This window comes from Haemaphysalis longicornis, unplaced genomic scaffold (assembly GCF_048455015.1).
Source record: "Haemaphysalis longicornis isolate Haplotype H1 unplaced genomic scaffold, Haemaphysalis longicornis Haplotype H1 scaffold_4, whole genome shotgun sequence".
NCBI classification, from domain to species: domain Eukaryota; kingdom Metazoa; phylum Arthropoda; class Arachnida; order Ixodida; family Ixodidae; genus Haemaphysalis; species Haemaphysalis longicornis.
In genome coordinates, this window is record NW_027526361.1 from 42,195,516 (window position 1) to 42,220,564 (window position 25,049).

Here is a 25,049-nt window from a genome sequence, read left to right on the forward strand (position 1 = left end):
GCATTACGTCGTCGGGTCAGGCAAATTCCGCTTCTGCTCGCGGGTGGCGCGTAGAGGGAGCGGTCTTTGTGCGAGCGGCCGACGGGTCAAAGGTGATCGTCGAAAGGGATCTCCGTACTACTGAGCGGTGGACGCAACGCAGGGAAGCGGTGACACATTTTGCCCCAGGGCGAATTGGTCAGCACGCAGTATAAAGCGTGTTTTCATGCAGAAAGTCATGAAATCTGAGATTACACACATACATTTTTCTCCTCATCGTATACGATGTATGCCTGGCGACGCCACAACTCCACCTGGTCATACGTATAGGCTTTGTACGTACGTTGCGAAAGCACTCAACAGCAACTATGATTAAGGCTGCATAACAAATTAGGGTTGATTACTTCCAAGCATAAAATGCGGCAACATACGCTGAGTGTATTCATAGGCACCTGGACGTTAAGACATTCACCATAAAGCTTGAATGGGATGGAATAGATGCTGTTGATGATCGGGATGAAGAAGATGATGAGGAGGGGGTCGTGATGATTCCAACAAGAGCCTCTTGTTGGCCCAATAGCATTCCTGTGGGGCCAGTAAGAAGTTCTGTCGACACTTTATCGACCCAACAGCGTCATAGCAGCCGCATGAGCGCAATAGGAAGTAAACGCACGTAGGGCCAAATTTTATCTTGGAGCGACAGATGCATCACATTCTGGGAGTAAAAATGCCATTTCGTGAGTATCTCGGTTTACGTTATTGAGGGGTGTCAAGCGATCTAAATTAACCCATAGATATCCACTACAACGCTCCCAATCACCTAGGTTTGGCTTCGGTTAAGTAGAAGTTACCACAACACCCCAGTATCACTCTTGTTCTCTGACCTCGTCGATTTTAATCGTTTTAGGAGTAACAAGGGCCACTAACTAAGGGAACAATATGGTTCACACACGCACATGCGCGCGAACATGTGTGCGTGCATGTGCGTGCGTTTCTACACCCACCACCTCCCTCTCTCCCCATTCTGTGTCGTTACGTGCCCTGTATTTATCTTGCAACTGCGCTTTAATTACTGTTCGCCGCTCTTTATCAACGACACAAATCCTCGTGTTGTTACAGTGCCATTAGCCCTTTGGCCGCGAGGAGGAGGAACAACTTTATTTCGTCAACAATCATTGAGTTGTTAGATTGATGATGGGCTCCTTCTTGACTCCGTGAGGTGGCCAGAAGACCTTGCCTAATGGGGACTTCTGGAGCCCAGTACACGGCCGCGAAAACAAATGCAAAGGGGACGCCATTTTCAGCCATGATGAACCCCGCGGAGAGCACGAAGCGCAGAAAATCTAAGAATCGAAAGCTCAACAACGAAATTGACTCAGCCATAAACGCCTATAATATGTCGACTTCGGTAGCTGGAGTTTTTGGGGCGGTATTTGGTCCCAGGGGCGATAAGATGATTCAAGGGGGGGTTCAATAAAATCGAATTAAGCTCGCGTAAACGTACGAAACATTTCAGTTCTGCGTTTTCTACCGTAAATTTTAACCATGAACCAGCGCCGGCACCCCCTCTTTTTCCGTCGTTACTTTCATTAATGGTACCATTACCCATCATGCGACCTGGGCATTGCGAGCCCACGTTCTAGTAAAACAAGCAGGCTACTTCGTCATTTATTTAGTTTGCGGTGCTATTTCTCCACTAAAATGTGTCAGCTTTTGATGACACTTCTTCCTCGATCCATTGAGGACAAAAATGTTCTTTGGTTTCGCATAATACTGGCATGCTATTTTCTTTTTGGCACAACGCTTAAGCTTTGCGGCGAAGCTAAGAAGGCAGGTAAGGTAGGGGAGCACTCGTGAGCGTGGGAGTATGCATGTGAGTGTGTGCGTGCGTGCGTGTGCGTTTATTTTAAAGCGAAGCTTTGTCGGTCTCCCTAATGGAGGTGTCGTAACCAAAGCGCACTGCAAGAAAGCCAGCTTTATACAATGGTAGGTGAAGCCGTAGGATTTAAGGGTAGCACAGAGGAAGTTAACTTCAAGGCTGTCGAAGCGATCAAAAGAGGAGGAGGAAGAAACTTTATTTAGGAGGCGTTCATTGCGAACTCCACACTGGACGGAGGTGGTTCCCGGTAGATTAGTATGCTGGTGGGCAAAAAGCAGAGAAGGGAATATTGCCTAGGACAATTACCACCTATAACAGGAAAAAAAAAGTATTTTGTGCCTAATAAGTTTTTTGTGCCTGCCCTAACAGCGCTAGTATTGAACCAAGAGTGGAAAACATAGGTATGTTAGTCCTTTTTGGTAAGATGACACGTCATCACCCCGCTACAAAGGGGAAACCAATATCAATCATCAATCATCATCAGTGCACATGATGATGACGCTGATGATAAAAAAAGAAGCAAAAAGAACACTTCTTGTTATTGGAATCTAACCTGAGTCCCTCGCGTTATAAAGTCGGCGTCTATCCAACTCTGACATTTTTTTTTCTTTACTGCATGGAAAACTGCACTTATTACAGCCTACAAAAGTTATGAGTCACTGCAGCTAAAATAAGCCGTCCGTCAAAACTCCGGCAAGCAGACGCACGCGTCCAACAGATGCAGCCATTCTGGTGGGTCACTTTGCGCCGCATAAATGCTCCGCACCAACGCAGCTTGCTCCTGAAAAATGGACTTCGTTGGGCGAGGGGGTTCCACGTGCCTGTCCGTCATGCATCACTTCCACAAGCTATACAATCCCATCACAACAAATATATCATAGGGCACTCCAGTAACATCTCGAAAAGGCAAGAACCGAATTGTATAAGGGGTAATGTTCATGTCCTTTTTAAGAGTTCTTTGCAACACATCCCAGAAAAACACCGCATCCCGGCACCAAACAAAACAGTGATTAATGGTTTCCGGTTGATTGCATAAACGTCAATTGTCACACTAAGGAATAGACATTCCTCTCTCGCGCAACCATGTTTTCACTGGGAGTGTTGATGTATGCAACTTAAAGAAAAACATTTTTGCATTAGGAGGTAGACACATACGTGTGACACGCTTCAAAACACTGTCCTTACGGTGGCCAATGTAAGGCTGGCGATAAACCGGCACTGGGAACAGACTCTCTAATAAAGTGTTCGTCAAAGCCTTCCTGGAAAGGGTAACCAGATATTCCAGGGAAAACCTCGCAGTAAGGAAATTGAAGGTATCGACCACCTTTTTTAAAAAGCCCCGTGGCGGCTTCGTACTAACTTCACCAGTGGAGACAAGCAAAAACGGTAAATGAAAACTTATGCGCTTTTGGATAACGTTGAGCAGAAGTAGATGATGCGTCACCTTATAGAAGAAAAACCGAGATACAAGCTGGTGTACAAACAAATGTATCAGCCCAGCGCCGCCAGACACTAATGGAAGAAACAAATTGTTCCTACGCATAGGTTCCCATTGAGACCCCCCACACAAATGTTGCAAAAACTCTATGTAGAGCTTGTACTTTAGAACGCGCACAGTGGAGTACTTGCAGCACATAAACAAGCTTTGCGACAAGGAAGACATTACAAACGTGCGCACGCGCAAACACAGAACGTTCTCGCCCCATCCATGCCTGAGAGGCTCGCTTGACTTTTTGGAGTGTCAATGACCAATGCGGCCCGGTGTTTCGTATTTGGTGCAAAGGTACACCTAGGTATTGAAGTGCGTCCTTATCCCAAGTAATGCCACCAAATAAGGACGGTTTCGCACCCCATTCACCAAACCAAAATCCCTTTGTTTTTTCCATATTCACTGCCGCTGCAGACGCGTCACAATACTGCCTGGTCAGATTAAGGGCTTCTTGAACGCTTTTTATCAGCACAGAAATAGGTAGTGATGAAAACCTCACAGGTAGTGATGAAAAGCCCATACTCTTTGACTCTGCTGAATACTGAGGCACAGAGGTTCGAGGTATAAGGCAAACAACAAGGGTGTAAGGGGGCAGCCCTGTCTAACAGACGACTTAATCGAAGCTGGCTTAGACACAACGCGGTTGACGACCAGTTCTGTGGTGCACTGTTTGTAACAAAGCTGAATGCCTTTTAACAAAATATCCCCTAAATTTACCGCTGTCAATAGTGCGAATAGAAAATCATGAGAAACGCGATCAAATGCCTTTGAAAGGTCAATTTGGATAAGGGCCACCTGCTCTGCCGAATCAGACACACACTCCATCATTGAACGGGCAACATGTATGTTTGTATGAATACTCCTACCTCGAATGCCGCAAGTTTGGTGAGGTCCTACTAAACTAGTGATGACAAGTTGAAGGCGCCTAGATAAAATTTTAGCAAAAATTTTATAGTCTACATTGCAGAGAGATATTGGCCGATAGCCGTCAACCGATTTCAGCTTTTGTTCATCTTGCGTTTTCGGAATTAAAACTGTGTGTCCTAAATAAAAGCTTGGCAGCAAAACATCATGGTCGTATGCTACTGTGAATATGTCTAACAGAACCGGAGCAAGGATAGCAGAGAACTTTTGATAAAACTCTCTGCTCAAACCATTTGGCCCAGGGGTCTTGTTGGTCTTACGGTCAGAGATGGCAGCCTTGACTTCTTCGAGTGTAGTAGGCCCAGAAACCAGAGCGCGCTCATCGTCTGTCAGCTTAGGCAGTAAATCAATGAGGGAACTCCATTCTTGCCCCCGAGCTAATAAACTTGACCCCGAAAATAGCGTGCTGTAATGGTCATGGAAAGCACTAGCGATTTCAGCTGCTTCGGTGTGCCTAATACCGTTATGTTGAATTTTGATTACTTCCTTTGCAAGGGCCACTTATTTCCTCTGGGTTCGCTGTGCGGGCATTGGCTTTGAACTTTGGCTGAGTTGGAGCGGACTTTGGTTTTGGACTATGGCAGTTTAGATTTTGGACTTTGGGAGCGTGGATCTTGTATTTTGATTTGCCTCAGTTTTCGTGGAGAAAGTTTCGCGTTTTAACCATCTTTCTCCTAAAAAACGGGCTGTGATTTTTTTTGTTTATTTGTTTTTTGCTTATTGGATCCTCGAGAGTCCGGGCTTGTGAAGCTACATTGGGGAGTTTGCATACATACGGTTAATAGCATGGCCGTTATCGCGAACTAATATATATATATATATATATATATATATATATATATATATATATAGAGAGAGAGAGAGAGAGAGAGAGAGAGAGAGAGAGAGCTCTTTAATGTGAACTGGTGAGGTCAGCCCTGCTATGGACAAGGCTTGCTACACCAGATGGGGGGGTGGATACGTTGATGAGTGGTGAATATCAGACATTAGGGTTACAGCAGGAAGAAGACAAACATGAACCGTTCAAAAAAGAACAAGAAAAACAAAAGAATGCTGCCAGCAGTGTCCGGACGTAAAAATACAATTGAAAAGAAGATCGTTAATGGAAACGCTAAAACAAAATGAAAAGTAAACGACGGAAAAAAAATGAGTGATAACACCAACCCAAGAAAAATAAATAGATGAACGCCACAGTGACACCAACACGAAAAATAAATAGATGAACGCCACAGTGCGAAAGAGTAGATTCGTGACACACTTGCTCTGTCTGTGATTTAGAGATATTTGTCCAGTTCAGCCTCTCATGGGAACTAGAGCAGAACTTTTGTACCTAAGGTACTGTCAACACTATTGGCCCAGGGCCCAAGAAAATGAAAAAGTTCGAGACTGCCTCCATGACGTACACGAGTGAGGAAGCTCGCTGCAGTTTTTCGCGCAGCAGCGAATCGAGGGCAGACATACAGCAAGTGATTTACAGACTCACGCACAGCGCAAGTCCGGCACAGGGGGAATCTTCTTAACCTATCTCAAACTTAAAACTCTGAGTAAACGCCACACTCAGGCGCAGTCGGTGCAAACCTCCTTCACACCGCTTGTTGAGGCCGCGTGGAAAGCGGAAGTCACAGTTCGGGTCAATAGCGTGCAGTGGTAGATACCTGCGGTGAGGGTCTTGCCACTCCGACATTTGTGCAGCCCATCCACTTGCGAGAATAAGGGCGTTGCTGTCCTCTCGGGAGAAAGGAAGCTGGGTCGTGTTGCTCATAAAGTGACCTGCGCTGGCGGCTGCATCGGATCTAATATTGCCTGTATGTCCGAGTGACCAGGCAGCCACTAAAGAATGATGTCATGACCTTCGCTCACTGCCATTGCGGGAATTTCGGCAATTTCACATACAAGCTGACCGCGGTTGTTGTGAAGCTTTCGGAGCGCTTGTAAGGCGCTGCGCGAGTCGAGGAATATTATCCATTCCTGGGCATGATGTTCGCTGATGTAATAAAGTGCAGCCCTTACAGCTGACAGTTCGGTAGCAGTCGAGGATATTTCGTGGCTAAGTTTTCTTTCGATAGTGCACCGGGCTGATGGGATCCACACGCCGATGGCGCATGAGCCCGGGCGAACCGAGTCATCCGCATAAACATGTGTGTAGCCTTTGTAGGTACTGGAGATATACTCGGGTGTGAAGAACTTGAGCGCGGCCACAGGCATGTCAGACTTTTTGCAAATTCCCGGTATCGTCGTGCAAATTTTCCATGGCGCCAGTACCCATGGTGCTGCCATCGAGTTTTGAGGTCTTTGAAAATTCGCCGGAAGCAGGTGTCTTGCATACTGTGTGGAGAGGTCTGCCAAAGGATGCGTATGACATCGAGTCAAATGGCGCAAAGACGTTCGAAGCACCTCTTGGCGTTGTAGAACTGTAACGGAAAAGCACCGAGCTTCGCAAAGAGTTCCAACCGTCGATGTGCATTTAGGTAGACCCAGGCAGGTGCACATAGCTTTTGCCAGCACTGTGTCTATGACCTTCAGGCTTGTAGGCGATAGATGATGTAGGGCCGGCAGGCTGTAACGCAAGAGGCCGACAAAAAGGGCTTTGTATAGAGAAAAGAGTGAAGAGACAGGGCAGCCCCACGAATTCCCACTGAGCATACGCAGAATGCGCACATAACACAGAAGCCGCTCCTTCAGTCGCCGCATATGTAGGGCCCATGACATTGAGCGGTCAAATGTGTGGTCTCTCTACCTCACAATATGCATAACGCTAGCTTTGCACAAGGCCTGCACTCATGCACACTGCGAGGAGCCACCGCGGGTTCGAGCTAGTTGAGCACGCTCACGATACTGAAACGCCGTCGCGCCAACTTAACACCGCCTCTGTTGGGCAGGTGGAGAAAGGGGCGACAAAGGAATATGCCCAGGGTACGAAGGGAAGACGCTTATTTTACACTGACGTTCTAATCACATATTTTACAGTCCCAATTACACAATTTACAGTACAGGTACGTACTTCCCGTTAGGTGAAAGGGGCGATGGGGCGCCACGCGCAAGTGCGCACGTTTCGTCGGCGCAGAGCCAGTGGGCTCTTCTGTCAGGGCAAATTCCGGGGTGCGCGCACGTTGAGCGCGCGCGCATCGCCGTGCTGGCCAGATCGGCTCGCAGCAGCGAGGGAGACGGGGCCCCTTCGCTCACAGGCGCGTACTGCACGGCGTGATCGTCGAGTTGTAGGTACGGCCTTACTATATGCAAGCGTAGGGGCGACAGGAGCAGCCTTAGGCACGGGCCGCAGCCGGAAGGGCTGGTGGGCTTTCGCCGGCGCAACAAAGTTGCAGCCGGCTGGTAAAGAAAGCGTCACATACCTTCGGCCAAACGCCTTCGGCGTCCTGGAAGCGTCTCCCCGAACGGACCCCCGCGCAGGGCGCGCGTTCGCTTCCCCGGCGAGATTCGGGTTCGGGCATCGTTCAAACGGACCAATGAGGTGAGGTTAGCTCCGCTACCAGGGCGGAGCGCCCGCTGCGTGACAGTGTTTTATCGCCGCAACGGTCTCTGCACGCTTCACCTCACGCAAGAGTTTGAGAGACGGCTCGGCTCTACACAGTGGCGCCAAGACGAGCCGGGATTTTGGAGGAGAGATGGGAAGAGCGCCGCGTAATGACACAAACCCAGTGATCGCGCAATGGCTAGGGCGTCAGGATCCCCACAAGCACATTGCGAGGAGCCACCGCGGGTTCGAGCTATTCGAGAACGCTCACGGAACTGAGACGCCGTCGCGCCAGCTCAACACCGCCTCTGTTGGGCAGGTGGAGTAGGGGGCGACGAAGGAATAAGCCCAGTGTAGTACATCAGAAGGCGTTTATTCGCGCCAACCCCTTCCGTTACATTTCAACATCCCCGTGGGTGAAAAGGGGCGATGGGCGATCTGGCGCCACGCGCAAGTGTGCGCGTCCTCGGCGCGCTGAACCGGTGGGCTCAGCAATAAGGGCAAAATCTGGGGTGCTGGCCGATGGGCTCGCAATAGAAAGACACTGTCCTTTCGTTCCCAGGCGCGTACCGCACGGCGCGATCGTCGAGTGTCAGGTACGGCTAATATGTGAGTGAACGGACTGAGGATCAACCGAAGGCACGGGCCGGCAGCCGGAAGGGCTAGCGGGTTTAGAGCCGGCGCAAAAGAGCTGCGACCGGGCGGTGAGGAAATAGTTACGCACCTTCGGCTGTCCTCCTGAGCGTCTCTCCCAACGGACCCCCGCGCAGAGCGCGCGTTCGCGTCCCCGGCGAGAGTCGGGTTCGGGCATCGTTCAAACGGACCAATGAGGTGAGGTTAGCTCCGCTACCAGGGCGGAGCGCCCGCTGCGTGACAGTGGTTTTATCGCCGCAACGGTCTCTGCACGCTTCACCTCACGCAAGAGTTTGAGATACGGCTCGGCTCTACACAGTGGCGCCAAGACGAGCCGGGATTTTGGAGGAGAGAGGGGAAGAGCGCCGCGTAATGACACAAACCCAGTGATCGCGCAATGGCTAGGGCGTCAGGATCCCCAAAAATGTGACACCAAGAAAATTGTGGGACTTGACATAAGGTATCGGAGTACCTTCTACGGTGAGCGTATAACGTGAAACATCGCACCGCGTGAATGCTATCGCAGCGCACTTTTCAGGGGAAAAGATGAGACCACAGCATCTGAGATATTTTCTCATCTTCAGAATTGCCTTCTGGAGTGTGGCGCGAATGTTTCGACGGTTCCTGCCTGAAGCCCAGATACAGACGTCTGCGTAGAGAGAAATGTTGATATCTTTGGGCATGACTGTTGGGAGGCGTATGGGACACATGCTAAAAAGCGTCGGGCTCAAGACGCCGCCTTGAGGAACTGCTTGAGTGACGGGTTGTTTGGCCGTTTCGCCATCACTGGTGGCCATGTAGATGTACCGGTCTTGCAAGTAGTCACATAGCCACTGGAACATGCGTCCTCGAAGCCCTATGCATGTCATCTCTCTTCGGATGGCTTCGTGTTGCGGCACTGTCGAATGCCGTTTTGATGTCACAGAAGATAGCTATAGTGATGTTTCCGGCTGAGTATTGCCGGGTAATGTCTGACACCAAGGAAAGGATGTTGTCTACGCTACTACGACCTCTCCTGAACCCAGACATTTGCAATGGATAAATTTCTCGATTCTCTAGGTCCCAAACAAGCCGTTCCAGCACCAACTTCTCCATTACCTTACCAATGCAACTTAGTAGTGCAATTGACCGATAAAAGTCTATATCCGTTGCCGGTTTGCCTGGTTTTTGAGAATCACCACGATCCCGGCAATCTTCCAAAAGGCCTAAAGACGCCCGATCTGCCAGGACAACTATTATGGACAGGCTTCTTCAATCTTTACTCCTAAAACCCCTCGTAACGGTGACAATTGTGGCTCGGTGAGGAGGTTTTTACAGTGCCATGCAGGTACGCAGAAAAAAAAAATAGCTGAAAAGTGGTGTTGAGGCGCTGTTCAGGACGCACTGCATCAGAATGGGTACTGCTAGCGAGGCGCATGAAGAAATCGTTTTCGCTCCTGCTTGTCCTCGCGAAGTTGTCAATCTTATTGACGTTTTGAAGCTGGTTTCTGACCAGTCCATGGTTGAAAGCTACTGCTTCATACAGTTTTTTTCTTCCTTTATACCACTAATATATATATATATATATATATATATATATATATATATATATATATATATATATATATATATATATATATATATATATATATATAGAGAGAGAGAGAGAGAGAGAGAGAGAGAGAGAGAGAGAGATGTGTCCTCTTTGCACTTTTTAGAGAGGAATCGGAGCTCCTAAGGGGGCGAACCTGGTGATTAACAAGGTAGGCAAAGAATTGTATTTCAAAATGTGATTCGTCTTCCTGGGATAACGCAATGCAAAACATTGTGCTTGAATTGCATAACAGCACATTTCACATTTCTTTCAACACAGTTTGCATGCACAGCAAAAAAAAAAAAACTATTTCGTGCTAAGCTCACTACATACTGCTCGTTTTCTTTCTCGATAACGTCAATCATTAGCAGAAGCTAAGAAGAATATAGTTCTTGTACAAGTTACTTACTACGATTTAGTTCTATCAAAAAAGAGTAAAAGGACAAGGAGGGAACAAAGGCAAACTACAAGACGTACACGAATAAAAAAAAAGCAAGAGCGGGGTTGCGGTCCTGTGTTAGCACGAGCAGTCACTGCGTTGTTGCAGGCCTTCTTCCTTCGGCCAAACATCGGCACACCACGTCAGGGAGGAGTCGAAGAATGCGGGAAAGTTATGCTTTAAGCGATCCGCGTTATCTCTTCAGTACGAGGAAACCCACGTACATGTCCGGGAGAGCCCGGAGAGGAAAGATTGACAATTAGCAATGAAAATTGTCTAGTAGACGCAGCCGTTGCCTCAATTTTACACGAAGCCGAGACTTTCGTATGTGGAGTTACAGGCAATAATTTAAGTGAGGAACCATGAATGCATATGGCTGCATGATACACTAAGACCGTTTGTGAATAAGGCGGCAGCTGCGCACTAATTAAATAATGGAGAGAACATGCGGAATTGTTCGCGTGTATATAGTGAGTTCTCATGCTTCGCGTCCCCCCCCCCCCCCCTTCCAAAAAAAAAAAGGCAAGAGAAGTAACGCAATACATACCAATCATCAACTGTACAAGGCGTGAGTTTTGGCATTCTGATTGCCATTGGTTCCAAACTCTACTTAAATGTCGGCAAATTGTGGTATCGCATCTCATCTGCACATGCTCATCCTCGTCTCATTCCTATTGTTTTTGCGTGGATAGATAATTTACTTACGAAGGACGCTTCCCAAATGGTTTCAAATTTCCATAATCCTTGCATTTTCTCCTTCTACTCTCTCGCCAGAGCGCTTGCGTTGTAGCAACAACAGCACTCATCACTTTATTCACTTGTCGTTCTCATTGTTCTCCGCGAATCGTGGTGCAACCGGTTCGCGCGGCTAGCTAGACGTCGTAAGTGCGGGATGGCGCCAGAATGGGTTGCTATATGCAAGTCCTAATCTACATTCGAGAGTACGGGCTATGGCGGCCGCCGAAAGCGTTTTAGGTCAATTGCTTGCGGGACGACCGACAACGCTTGACGCATTGGGTCACGGCGGGCCAGAAAAAGCAACCGAGATATTCGCGTTGGAAGCGAATATGTGCTTGGCAAAGTTGGTACGCGGCAATACTAAATATCACAGTGCGAAAAGTTAACGTAGGCTAACAGAAAACACCGTGCGTCGCTTCTGTTAGTCAAAATCATCCTTTCGCCCTGCAGTGTCTAGGGTAGCAGACATATTCGCGGTAGACGCAGGTCATGCCACCCCGATTGCAAACAAAGAGAAAGTATATGTTCACAGGAATAGTCAACAGTCGAGACACAGAGTGCGAAGTCAGCTAGATCGACGACGGCACGGAAGTTGCTTCACGGATAGCTGGCAGCTGAGTTTGTTCCGGGTTCCAGGTTAATTTCGAACTGTCAGAAATTCAAAATTCTTGCCTGCCGTCATTCCAAAAGACCGCTGTCAGTGGTGTAAACCATTTTTTAGCCATTATAGAGCGACATCCGCGAGAACGGAGAGTTAGTTACTCCGGAAAGCGCAAATTATAGCCGTAGATGACTACATCTACAGGCGTAAAAATGCGCGTGCCGGAAGTTTCACTAGTTGGTTACTCGGTTACTCTTGTGAGCTGTTATTGCGCTTATTTTGTGACTATTATGCATTCGTTCCGCTGACAGTTGAAGCTGGTCATGCACTGCTCTTATTCCCAGCCGAATAATTCGAACGAAAATATTTGATCTTGCACGTTAGGCTGGGTGCCCAATTTTTTAGCCTTTCATTTCTTTAGCTGCAGCAAACACTGAAACGGCTTAAATTCGCCTGCTATAGGGTTTTGTAATCGTATTTTAGTATGCATTTGGACGTCCAGGCGACATTTTTTAGCGACATTTTTATTGATGCCGGGGTACCAAAGCTGTATTGAGAAACAGCATCCATTAACACTCACCGAAGTTTGACTGGAAATGAGGCTACTATAACAAGTTCTACGGTATGTTATGAGCTTCTCGGCCAACCCCGGTAATTTTTTTTTCGGCTGCAGGGCAGAAACAAGCGTGCATAATGACGGCATTCGTAACAACGAAGCGCAGAGGCATGTAAGCCGCTCCTCCTTCTCCGAGCGCTACGCAGGGTGCAGTCGTTTTCCCCCTTCTGTTCTCTGCCGGCTCGAAAGTGGGGTGGTGGAGCTCACGGCCTTGCAAGTACGTCCCGTTTCTCTGGCCAGCTTGTCGTCTCTCGTTTTCCTTGTGTTCTTTCTGCCGTCGTTTCGCACGACATAGAAAGAGCTTCGAGCTTGCTTAAAAAATGGTTTGGACCAGCGCAGTGACTGCTTTATTTCTCGGAATACTGAAAAATTCTGGAGGAAAAAAGAAAATACCGAACGGCGAATCTTCAGCGTTTGGGTGAATCTAAAGAAAAGGAAAACATTTCAAAAGTGTAGGACCGCCGTTCCGCTTGGTGAGCTGCGTTTTTGCTTAAATATATTTTAGATAAAGAACGCGGAAGCCGCCGTCGCCTTGGTGCGGAGTTGGCGGGGATGACTGAAATAGCGACAGTGGGACAGTGAGTGAGTTGGCTTCCGCGACGACAGGCAAGGGACGTTGAGGGAGGATTATGTAGGCGACGCGGTGTGTGCGGCTGCCCTGGAGGATTTAGGCGGCGAATACGGTGTAACGTGTCGCGGGAGTACGCTTGGCTAGATCCGCGGTGATCGCTGGCCTCGAGGCGGCTCTGGGCGCACACGCGCGTGCATTGCCAGTGAATCTTACTTCCTGACCGAAATACTCACCGACCGCGGCGAGCTCGGGTTGCATCAGGAGGTCGCCGTGATGTAAGAACCGGTGGTAAATGCTCGCAGGATTGCGGTTGCATATCGTTGGCCTCCCCCTCCTACCCACTCCCCAGCTGCTTTACTCGCTTGTTTTGCGGTTCTCATTATCTGACAAGTAATCCGAATGTAACGATTATGTGGTTTTTGCGTGGACAAGAAACCTCCAAGTCTTTGGAAATACTGAAGCCTTGACCAAACTGTCCAAAGTAAGCGCCTAAAACGCTGGGAAAAAGTATAGTGAACAGCGCTCACGCGAGTCGAGTCGTTAATGTTTGCACTGGTGCGGCGCGTTTCCTTCCGTTTTCGACCGCGTTTGGTGAAATCGGCTTCGGTGTATGGTTGGGCACACGCGTTTTTTTTTTTTTCGTGGCGTATACACAAAAAAATTAAGGGAATTGAACGCAAAGCGGCCGCACGTTGTTTGTTGTACGTTTATTTTATAGCCTCAGAGCATAGTGTGCGAGGAACGAGTTGGAGTTGCATCCAGGAAGCTAGCTTAGCATCCCGGATGTAGTCCACTATGTGATCAGCTCAAACGGTTGAGGAGCATTCCGTACGCGGTGCACCAGCTGCGCTTTCCGTGGTTATAAAAAAAGAACGAGGCTGAAGTTTGTAGTTCCGGCAAGGAAAATAGTCTTCAGATGCTGCAAACGACAAGGTAACGTATGCATCTCATTAAGGCAGCGCTCGTGGCGAGACTCCCTCCCGCTTGCCCTCCGCTAAGCGGCAACGCAAACATTATGGAAGCAACAACGTAACACTAGGCGTGTTAAGCGCTCATGGACAACCCAGGCATACGGAAACCTGGTTAACAAGAGGACAGCCATTCACAGTATGTTTGGCTGCGTCGGTACACGTCGTACTGGTTCCGGTCGGCGGGGAACGAACGCTTTGGCGATGAGGTTCGTTCTGTTACGCGTGAGTGCACATCCAGTGCGACGTGTGAGCAGGCAGCTTGTGCGCCGTGGCCGGAAGCATTTCCGGCTCCGTGGAGTCAGCACTCTTCACCGAGTTTGTTCTCGCCAAACGATTGGACACTCCTTGTTGCGAGTTTTAAGGTGTGGGTCCCCCCGGAAGGCGTTTAGGGAACATACTAAGATGACGTACTTCGCAGGCTTACTCCTCTGGGAGGTGTTATTGCAGCGCAGTAATATGGGCGATTGTGGCGGCCCGCGACTCGACCGATTGTTAGCAAATGGCCTGCTTAGGAAATGGAGGGGGCTTGCTGGCGGACGCAGCCGCGTACGCGATGAAAGCAAGTGTACTGTAACTTGGTCGTTGCAGGAAATCCCTATAGCGCCATCACTAAGTGATAAGCTGCCCAGGAGGGTTTAGCAGAGTGCAGCTTGTCGTGTATCTGGAGAGAGCGTGAAAAGCCTTGTTGTGCCACGCACAGAAATGCACCCCTCACATATTAAAACCTCTCTTACGGAGGAAACAAAATGTATCTGGTAATGCAGTCGACGCCTGTTAAACGAGGTCCACGATGACCGCGAAAAACTTCGAATTAACCGAACTTCCCATCAAACAAAAGACACGACAATTTTAGTCCGCAACACGTCTCCCCTCTTGATTGCGCTCAGAATCTCGACTTTCGTCATCAAAACGAGCGTGCGACGCGGGTTGCCGTGGTAGTTGAGACTTATCTCTGAAATCGAAGCCTGAAGTGTCCGCCACACAAGTGTTCCTACGGCGCTGCGCGCAAAAAAAAAAAAAAAAAAAAAAAAAAAAAAAAAAAAAAAAAACACGCCCCACTGAACGTGAAAGCAGTCGGACGTAGCGTCACTAAATAAAGGTTTTTAGAATATCGGCACTCTTTTCTCTCATTGTTATGTGCCGCCAGGATTTTCGTTGGTCGGTCGGCCCCACGTGATATTTATTTACATATGGGCGCAGCCATTTTGTTTCTGGGAGCCTCTCCTATCTCTCTCTCTCTCTCTGCTGCGCGGATGCTAGAGCGGCTGGTCACACTCTGCATGCCCGTCACAACCGGCGGTGGTTTCGTTGGAAGAGATGGCAACACTGCAAGCTATGCTTCCGTATGCACGAAGTGGCGGTACTCTTAAGCGTAGCTTATATTTAGTGACGCTAGTCGGACGAGCAGAGCAGTGATTCGCCATAACCAGCTGTGGCGCCGTTATCCGCTCACTGCTACCACCCATCACGCTCTTCGCCTCCCTATCTCACTCCTCTGTTGATGAGTAAGCAGAAACAGGGAAAGAGACAGTGAGACATCCCCACCCGCCCTACCTGAGGACATCACCACCCTTACAGGCCAGCACTGATGCAGGCAGCACGAGTATTTAGTTTAGGTATTCGATAGAGCACGTATTTCTCTCTCTCCCCTCTCTTGGTGGATTGAATGGAGGTTCGTCCAATGCAATTCAAATTTCCCGCCTTTGCAGTGCTCATGCGCCCCTTGCCTGGAACAGCGCGAGCGGTATCCCGGACGTGCCGGTGCCTCACTGCGCAATTTGGAATGCGTCGTTCTTGGCGGCCACTTTTTAAGTGCGAATGCACTTCTTAAGCGAGCCTGAATCGTCCGCCGCCGTTGTCCGCATAGCAACAGCTGCGGGTGCGCGCGCTCCTCGTCTTCCTCCTCGTCTTCCCTAGCAACGGGGGGAGATGGGCGCGCGCTACTCTCCTCCTCCTCTCTCCGCTCAGTGACTGCGGGTGTTGGGCGCCTCCTCTCCACTTCGGGCGGGAGAGCTCTCGCTCGCGTAGCGGGCGCTCCGCATTCCGACGCGTGAGGGCGCTCGTGTAGCCCTCGCCGTAACGGCGGGCGCTACTCTCCTCCTCTCTCCGCTCAGTGACTGCGGGTGTTGGGCGCCTCCTCTCCACTCCAAGATCACGATATCCACCGTAATCGCGCAATCAACAACCGTGCATTCGCACTTACACACTCTCCCCCTCGGGGAAGTGCGAGGGAATTTTTTTGCTCACTATCGTATGAACCATCCCACCGGGCGTTCCTAAATAAATGGACGCGGGGGCTGCCGGTTAATTACGTATATTTTGCCTCAAATGTACCTGCAGTTTTCTTTGCGCTAAACAACGGGGAGATGTATGACAAGCGCCAGGGGTTCACGAGTTTCGAACAGTTATGACTATATAAACCGTTTGGTTTTCGAAGCCTCTGTGTTACGCCGTTACGGCACGCTGGGGGGCTCTACTTGGGTCCGTTATCTGGCTGCGCCGCCTGATTTCAGCAGTCGCGTGTCACTGTGACAGCGAGCTACGACGACAAGGCGAGCCCATAAAGTGCTCTGCACTTTAAAAAAGGAGTTGAGAACACCAAAAGAGAAAGATGCATACGCTGACGCGAGTCTGAACTGGCCTGCCACGTTATCAACTGCGCGCTGCCTTGGTTGCGTAATGGCGCCGACACAGTACGGAACACGCGCTGTTTTTCCGCTTGAAAATTTTTAATTTGATCGAGAGAGGACGGTCACCTCGATGATTTTTATTCGAAATAGCTTTCAATTAACCGACATAATGAATTTCAGCTTCGAATTAACCAGCGACTTCTTCCACTGGATTGCATGTAAAATTACCGTGACCAATTAACCGAAAATTCCAATTAAGCGGCTTTGAATTATAGAGAGTCACCTGTATAATGAAATTAGCAATGGCTGAGATTTTAGCAATACCTCAACGTGCCATGGACTATCAGATTACCAAATCATCATTTTTTTTTACATCTGGAATGGTGTGGGCTGCCTGTGCCTAATGGAACGACTAGACTACGGCGTCAGTACACACAGGAGCACAAATCAGGGTTTTCTGTATCTGTGACGTCCACTAGCCACCTAACATATTTGTTGGCAAGCATGATCCATCAAACTTGAAAGTTCCAGTCGTAACCATCGGGGTCAATTTAGAGAACATTAAAATTTATAAGCAGATGCGCAGTATAGTGTCACGTAGCCAAAGACGACGCAGTTGTCTTCAAAGAAAACAAGTTTATTGGAGCGAACTCGTGCTTCCCTAACGACTCAAAGAATACACAGGCGGCGAAGCAGCATTCAACAAAGTGACGTGTGCAGGCGAGCTCCGGCGATTCGAATGCCGCGGCGTCTGCTCTGCAGGCTTTTATCTTTCGGCGCGAGTGTTTCTGGAACCGTCGATTTACATCTAGAACATTGTAGATCAACGAAGATTATTCTGGGCTAGTGACGTCAAGGCGAAACAGTCTGCTTATCTGAATGAGATAGCCCGTGCGGCATAAAAATAAAGAATGGAAGACGCGCTTCGCTTGGGACACAGATAACAGAGCCGAGCGTGGCCGTACAGTAAACAAGCAATAAATAAACAAACCCATACATTATTCGGGGCAATAGCATTCATGTGTTGACGGAATAAGTGTGCACTTGTTAAGGAGACAGAAAAGGTTTCGTACTTTTAGAAAAATGCGCAAAATTATGCTCTGGCCAAGCCTCGGAATACTAAAAATTCCCGCAGGCTGGAAGAATTCCGTCATGACTTCACCAAGAGGGAGATAACCTACAAGCTGACAACATCCTGAAACCTACGCCCCTGCGAAGATACGCCGACATACTCGCCCACTACCAGCGCAAGCGCCCACAATACCCACCACCCTACCCACACCTATCCAGAACCGAAGCTACAACATTCCGACGACCACAAACAAACCCTAACCCCCACAACCCTTACAAAAATGGTTATTGAGATTGAATTGAAAGTCAATTGACTTTACTCAGTACATTGTGTTGACAGTCAATTGACTTTGAATAGAAATTTTGTATTGAGTTCTCGTTGAAAATTGGCCGCCGCGTTTCAATTGAAACTCAACGCTGAGTTTCAATTGAAAGTCTATTGACTACAGCCAACATGTCGGTTGATTTCCAATTGACTTTCTGTTGAGTCTCAATACACTTTTCCTGTTGAGTTCCTATTGTGACGTGTCAATTGAAAGTCTATTGAGAAAAGTCTGTTGAGTTCCAGTTGAGTCTGTGTTGACTCTCTATTCATTCTCCTGTTGAGTTCCTGTTGAGAAATGTCAAATGAAAACCTACTGAGCATATTCAAGACAGCCCGTTTGATTTCCTGTTAGTTTTTTGTCAAGTTATTTCAACAATTGCATAGTAAAGTTCAGTTAACTGTACTAAATATATACTAAGTCTGCTTCAATATTGCAAAAACATTCTAAAAACTGTCGTCAAGGTGTGCAATAAGCAGGCGAAATAGTGAGGTGTTGCATGGCAAAGCTTGCTTTATTGCTCACGAAAGCATCACGGGAGGGCTGGAGCCTCGCAGGGTCCACTTGCCTACTTGACTGTGTAGCCTGCAAAATACAAGAAACAGACTTGTTTGTTTGCACCAGTCAAGTACGAAATGATGATTGCATCCCTTCTCATTAAGCATGCTGGTTTAAGTACCTGGCTATTTTAAAAGTTACCTGGCTTGTATGTTTGGAAAGCAGGGAGATAGCAGTTCAACAAATGTATAAGCTTTCCCCAGATTTTAATGCCGTAAGCCAAGCTAGCCGCATCAATTAATTCTACAATTGGTAGGGAGTGGAATGCCTTTAGTTGAATGCCTTCCGCATTAAGGCGCCTGAAATCTACAGGAACGACTATGTTTCAACGCGGCAGGGAGCCAAAAAATCTCCCGCATGGGTCCGTAATCGTGTCTTCCACATCTTTCAGGCCCAAAAGAAATCCAAATAGGCCTATCAAGACTGGTTGAGCCACTACCTGGCAGGAGAAACCCCAAACCTGTGCAAAAGCATACCTGTCAACCTGTGGATTTTGTTTTTTGAAATTTTAATGCTTGAAATCTCGTAAAACAAAATTAGAAAATTGTCAACTTGCATGAACTTGTTTACAAAACTAGCCTTGATTAAAAAAAACTACGGTCAGATGGTACTGTAATCTAAAGTTACTACATCAGGCAATCATTGCAAATGGCTTTATGAATGGATGAGCGCATAATACTTTGTGCTTACCGACTAGTGGAAAAAAATACATGAACCGTGATTGAAAAAAACGTGCCAAAAAGAACGTGACAGGAAAAATACATAACTTAAATTTTGCAGTCTTTTACACCCTTGTAACGCTGAAGTATGGTGTGTGCCTTGCAGTACGTTTACCAAACAAGTAGCACTAAGCAGCAGCTTAAAGGGATCATATGAGACATGGGTATATCCACATTTTTGCCTTCATCATAACAATGCCAGAGGGGTATACCAGTATAACAAGGCCGTCTAATGCCAGTTTACACACAAGGAGAACACGAAACAGTTTTGTTTGGTGAGGGGAAAAACATCAGTTTCTGTAAATGAGAAATAATTTAAAAGCTTGTATCCCTTTGCTTGGCGAGATTTTCTATACACTAGCAGCACTAAAACAGTATAGTGATACCATGCCGACCAATCATTTGGGTAATTCCTAGAGGCTGAACATCTGTCAAAACAGATTGACTAAGCCCTCGCGCAATGCCGGTGTAGCATCAGTCAGTGGCACGTCTGATGCCACATTCAGCCAAAATGTTATTCAGTGATTTTGCTATTACTCACACCACATTCAGCCCAACTTATTCAAAACTGCTCCGAGAAAGGCAGTCAGCAGGTTGTGATTAGAAGCAATGGCAAATTTCAATTTACGCTAGCAAGTCGAGCAAGTGCTTAAGTCAAAACTGGTATTCATCAGTTTGAAAGTTTGACGCCTGTGCATGTTCTAGCGCAAGCTGCCTAGCACCTGTGACAAAAATTGGAAAATGAGAAATTCACGGAAAGATACATGGAGAGAATTGGCACTTAGTGGTAAAAGACTAATATATGACAACAGTGTGCAGTCTGTTTCCAACTACTACTAACGCAGCAGGTTTTTTTCTGCATTGGTTTTAAAGCCAAAGTGTCTGCTTGCCTTTAGGGTGCCGAGGTAACACATCAGACTTGTGTAAAGATGTTTTGGGTTTAAACCCTACCTTCTGCGGATACATAGTCTCTATTTTCCAAAAGCAATCAATGAATTTGTTATATTCTTGGGCATTATTTTTTTAGCTGGGATGAAATACGGTTTAGGCCACATTTGTCACTGCTCTGCACTCAGGGAACGCTCTTTCTCCAAGCAATCGTTCAAATTAATACGCAAATATATTGCTGGCTGCCAGCACTTTAGCTTGCAAGTATATTTTACCGCCATGTCTCCTAACTGGTTGAACACACTATCCTGTTTGTGACTGGTAGATCTGCCTCTCAGCCTAGCGCTGTCAGGTGTGCTTGCATGGCACAGTATTCGTGCGTTTGTTATTGATCCGACAGGCACTTGTTCGATTCAACCTCTTTCATTTTTTTTTTCATTTTCGTTAACTTCGTTCGTCAAACATTTTATTTATCTTCATCATGGTGTTCTTTCTTTTTTTTATGACACTTCGTACTAGGTAATTCATGGCTGCTGCTCCGTTCTGTAGCGGCACTGCATCTGGGATTTTATTCATTCGTCAATTGCCTTCAAAGGTTTTGTTAGATCTTTAGCTTAAGATACATACAAATATAGAACACGCGAAAGCAATACAGCAGCGCGGAAGACAATAAAACACTGATTGATGTCAAAATGTTGTGTGCCGGTACAATAGCCTCCCCCTTCAATTTGTTACACTTACGTACAGTATTTTTGCAAGGCTGAAGTGAAATCATACCCTTTAGGTCGATCTGGAGACGGCGGGAATAAAAACACTGTTCATATACCGACAAATAACCAAGTCGTGAGTATCGCCATTCAGGAAGGTCTGCACAACATTTGTCATGATGAAATGTACAGTGTGCGTCAGGCTTGTCTAGGGCAAGCGAGCGCACGGCTCCGGAGCGTGCTGGCGACATCTGCTGATAACTGCTGGGTTAGAGATAGCTTGCCATTGCGCGTGCGCGGATCTCGGACAGGGTCGGGCCGGTCGTCATTTCGCATGGGCCACTGTTATTTGCAGACGCCACCACCCACGAGGGGCACTGGTCTTCCCCAGAGCCAGCCATGAGCGGTGACAGGCCAGATAGACGCGCCGTCTGACGCGTTTATCGCAGGCAGTTACGTAATCGCATAAAGCAACGAGCGCCAATCTTCTGCATCTCAAGCGCACCAAACGGAAAGCACGCAACAAGAATTCACTGCAGGGATTTCGGTCGAACCTGTTGTGCGATTACGTAAGTCCCTGGGGTGATAATGCACCGCGTCAAATAACGCACTGATCTCCGGCGTCACCGCTCACGGCTGGCACGAAGAAAAGAAGCACCCGTTGCGGGTGGTGGTGTCTCCAAATTTTAGAGGCCAAAGCTGAACGACGACCGGCCAGGGCCTGTCCGAGATCCACGCACGCGCAATGGCAAGCTATCTCTAACCCAGCAGCTATCAGCAGATGTCGCCAGCATGCTCCGAAGCCGCGTGCTCGCTTGCCCTTGACAAGCCTGACGCGCACTGCACAAGAGCGCTCGGAAAGAATGAACTTACCTTATAACAACGTCGCTCCCAGCGGGGCTGCCAGCGTGGTGAAATTGACGGATTCCAAAGCGTGGCTAACAGGGATGGTAACACCTCACTTCGCAAGCTTCTTCACCGTACGATCACAGCGCACAAACACAACACGACACACAAAGGATGTTCACCGGCGGTAGAAGAGCGCATACGATGGCTTTTCCTTCAATAAATTCGATGTATCGCCAGCTGCACTGCAATGTCTGACCTTCGATGCTGGTTGAAATGATTCGCACACGGCACATAAATCGCCAACAACACGAGGAAAGCTATAAATTTGCACAGAACAGCGAGAACGACCGCACGACCGCACCACGCCGGACCCCGCACATCCGGGATTGCGACCAAGCGACATTGGCTTGGTTTCAAGTCGGTTTGCGATGGCTATGCCACAGCTACGCATTCTTGTGAAAACTGAGCGTGAAAACATTGACACGAGATATCAAAAAAACCTACGGCGGCTTGTGAGTCCTATGTTAATATTTACAATAATCTTTTATAGAATTATTACCAACCCCTCTAGCAGCAGTAATAATATTATATTGCAGATAACCGAACTCCGCCGAGGTCGCAATGTTGGCTGTCAGCGCCACTGGCGGCAGTGGCAACGCCGCGTACTAGACATTCGTGACAGCGCGGTCACTTCAGCTTAGCGTGGGAGGGTGCCAGAGGAACCAAAAGAACTGGTTATCGCCGGGTGTGGAGGTGGATGGCACGTCTTTTGTGTCCGGGCGCCCGCTTCGGCGAACTGCAGCAGGAGAGAGGACGGAAGCATTCTGGAAAGTCCAATCTTTGAAAACAGCTTCAAAGTTCTTGATCTGCTTGCGGGCGCAATATATTTGCTAGGCGCTTGTGCTTGAGAAACGTAGTCCGCGGACGTGTTGACATCGTTAGCGAGAGCGCGGTTCGGAGTGTAACAAGCGGCACGCCAGCCCACTAATTTGTTCGGTTTCTCTTTTTTTTTTTTTGTAGTGGCGTGAAGCAGTGTCAGGCTCGTTCTTTCTTTTTGTGACCCTGTGCAGTAAAGATGAGTTGTTAATCAGCGCTTCAGTTTGTCTTTCTTCATTGTTTTCTTCGTTTGTTCGTTCGTTCAGTTCGTGTGAGCGGCGGCGCCTTGGACTGGCGTACGGAGTTCTTTTGCAGTGAAAGAACTGTTTTCACCTTTAATAGAGCGTAGATGCGCGTTTGCTCCTTGTGGAATTCTCTGCATTCCACATTGCTGTTCTACTGTTGTTATCATAGACAGTTCACGGTATCCTCAAGGAAAGTTATGTATGACGGGGAATAGAACTCGCGTCCTTGGGCTCAGACCACGGCGGGGTGCGCGAGTGATAACTGGAGTAATGAAGTTCACGAGTGAACGACGATGAGGCCAAGCCTGCGTTCGCTTGTTTTAAAAGTTCGCTGTGTACAAAAATTTAATTGTTCTTTTTTCGAAGTTTAGGGATTTACACCAAAGTTTTGCTGGTTTTTTTCTGAGTGTTTATAGGCACAATTTCGTCACTGGAATATTCTTGTGCGTTTGGGTTTGTGAGATAAGTATTCATTTCTGCAAAACAGCGCTGTTAGTATCGTGCCTCCACAGAAAAACACTGAATCATCGCACTAGAGTCTAGGATTGGATGTCACATATGCCTTTTGTAGATGTAGCAGATTGAATCGCGTTTTAAATGTACCTCCTCCCCACCTACCTTCCCGGAACACAAGGTATCACAGCATTGTATGTGTGAAAAGAGGTAGGGGGAGTGACGACTTTTTTTTGTCCCCAGAACTGGGACCCGAGATGTGTAGCCTCCCCCCCCCCCCCCCCCCCCCCGCCTTTCCGTTTTTTCCCGGCGAGATATGCATGCTTCATGATTCCGCTCCAACTTTCCCGGAAGACTGACTTCGAATATGTCCACTGCCGCTAAAGCGGAAGCTTAGCAGCAGTAGTGGAGATTGCTCACTCATTATGTCAATGCGTGCTAAGGTATAAAGAAGAAAATGCGCTGCTATAGCAAGGAAACGATTCCGCGGGAGTCACGTGCCAGAAGAGATGAGTCACTAGAGTTTTGTCAATGTTTATTTCCATTGTTTTGTGCAAAGCATGTTGCGGCAGTATTTGAGGAAATGCAGTCAAAAATTGTCCAATATAATTGATTTCCCCACTTAGCAGGTATAATTATTATTTGGGCGAAGATGCTGCCAGGCGTTGCGCTGCTGAGCACGAGGTCGCGGGTTCGATTCCCGGCCGCGGCGGCCGCTTTTCTGATGGAGGCGAAAAGCAAAAACGCCCGTGTGTGCGAGATTTCGGCGCACGTTAAAGATCCCCAGGTGGTAAAAATTAATCCGGAGCCCTCCACTACGGCGCGCCTCATCGTCTGCGTTGCGTCGGCGCGTTAAACCCTACAATCAATCAATCAATCGAAGATGCTGCTGGTAAAGGCTACTGGCCTAAGGAGTTTTATCAGCTTTGAAAATTAAGCTCGAACCATAAAACATGGACAAAAAAGAAGGACACTGGTATATATTTAAACAACGTAGCACCAACTAGCTCGACTCTCAATTTTACTTTATTTTTGTCAGTGGAAACTCTATTGAGTTTCAATTAAACGAAGTCATTTGATATTCTGTTGAGTTTTGTCCATTGAAACCTTGTTGACTTTTTATTGACTGCACTCAATAGAAATGTCAATGTATAATAAAAAAACATAAAAGTAATCTAGTAGTCTTAATTCAGCAGACACAGTGGGCAGCGCTGAAAAAAATAGCCCTTCAAAGTGTATGTTTCAGCCTGATGAGTTTTGTCAATTGGTTCTCCAAAGAGTTTCAATAGACTGGTGTCAATTATTTTTGTATTGCGTTTTCTCAATACAAATCCTTTTGAGTTTCTACTGACACATCTCAATAGCCAATTGAGTTTGAATTAAGTTTCTGTTGATTCAATTAAAACTCAACAGGAAAAGAATTGAAACTCAAAATCCATTTTTGTAAGGGAATACATATACTGCATGCAATGTACCACACCCTCTACCCCGCATACTGCAAATACTGCCCCCGCCTTGGCACCCTACATCATCTGGTATGGGGGTGTCAACAAACCCCGTCCCTTACTCCTGATCCCCAACCTACGCACGAGCAGTGGGTGGCACGGCAGACCAGCTCCGGCCTCTCCTTCCAGCCTACCCTGGTGGAGAAGGCCCGGGTGGCCAACGGAGGCCAGGATATCCTGGAAACCCCCCACCAGGCGGGCGCCCAGACATCATCACCTAAGGCTCGCCTAAATAAAGGTCACTTCTCCTCCTGTTTCAATTCGGGGTAGGGCTCATATTAGTACACACTCAAAATGCCGCTTACAAGCTTTGAGGAGCGTCCATAACCGGACTCAGGAC

The 25,049-nt window shown here is 47.8% G+C and overlaps 1 protein-coding gene across 1 annotated transcript in view; it reads right to left on the reverse strand.

Moving 5' to 3' along the window:
- Window positions 1–25,049, reverse strand: part of LOC144178584 (trypsin-1-like) — an 88,304-nt gene that overhangs the window by 35,884 nt on the left and 27,371 nt on the right. The gene's annotated exons all lie outside the window — the stretch shown is intronic.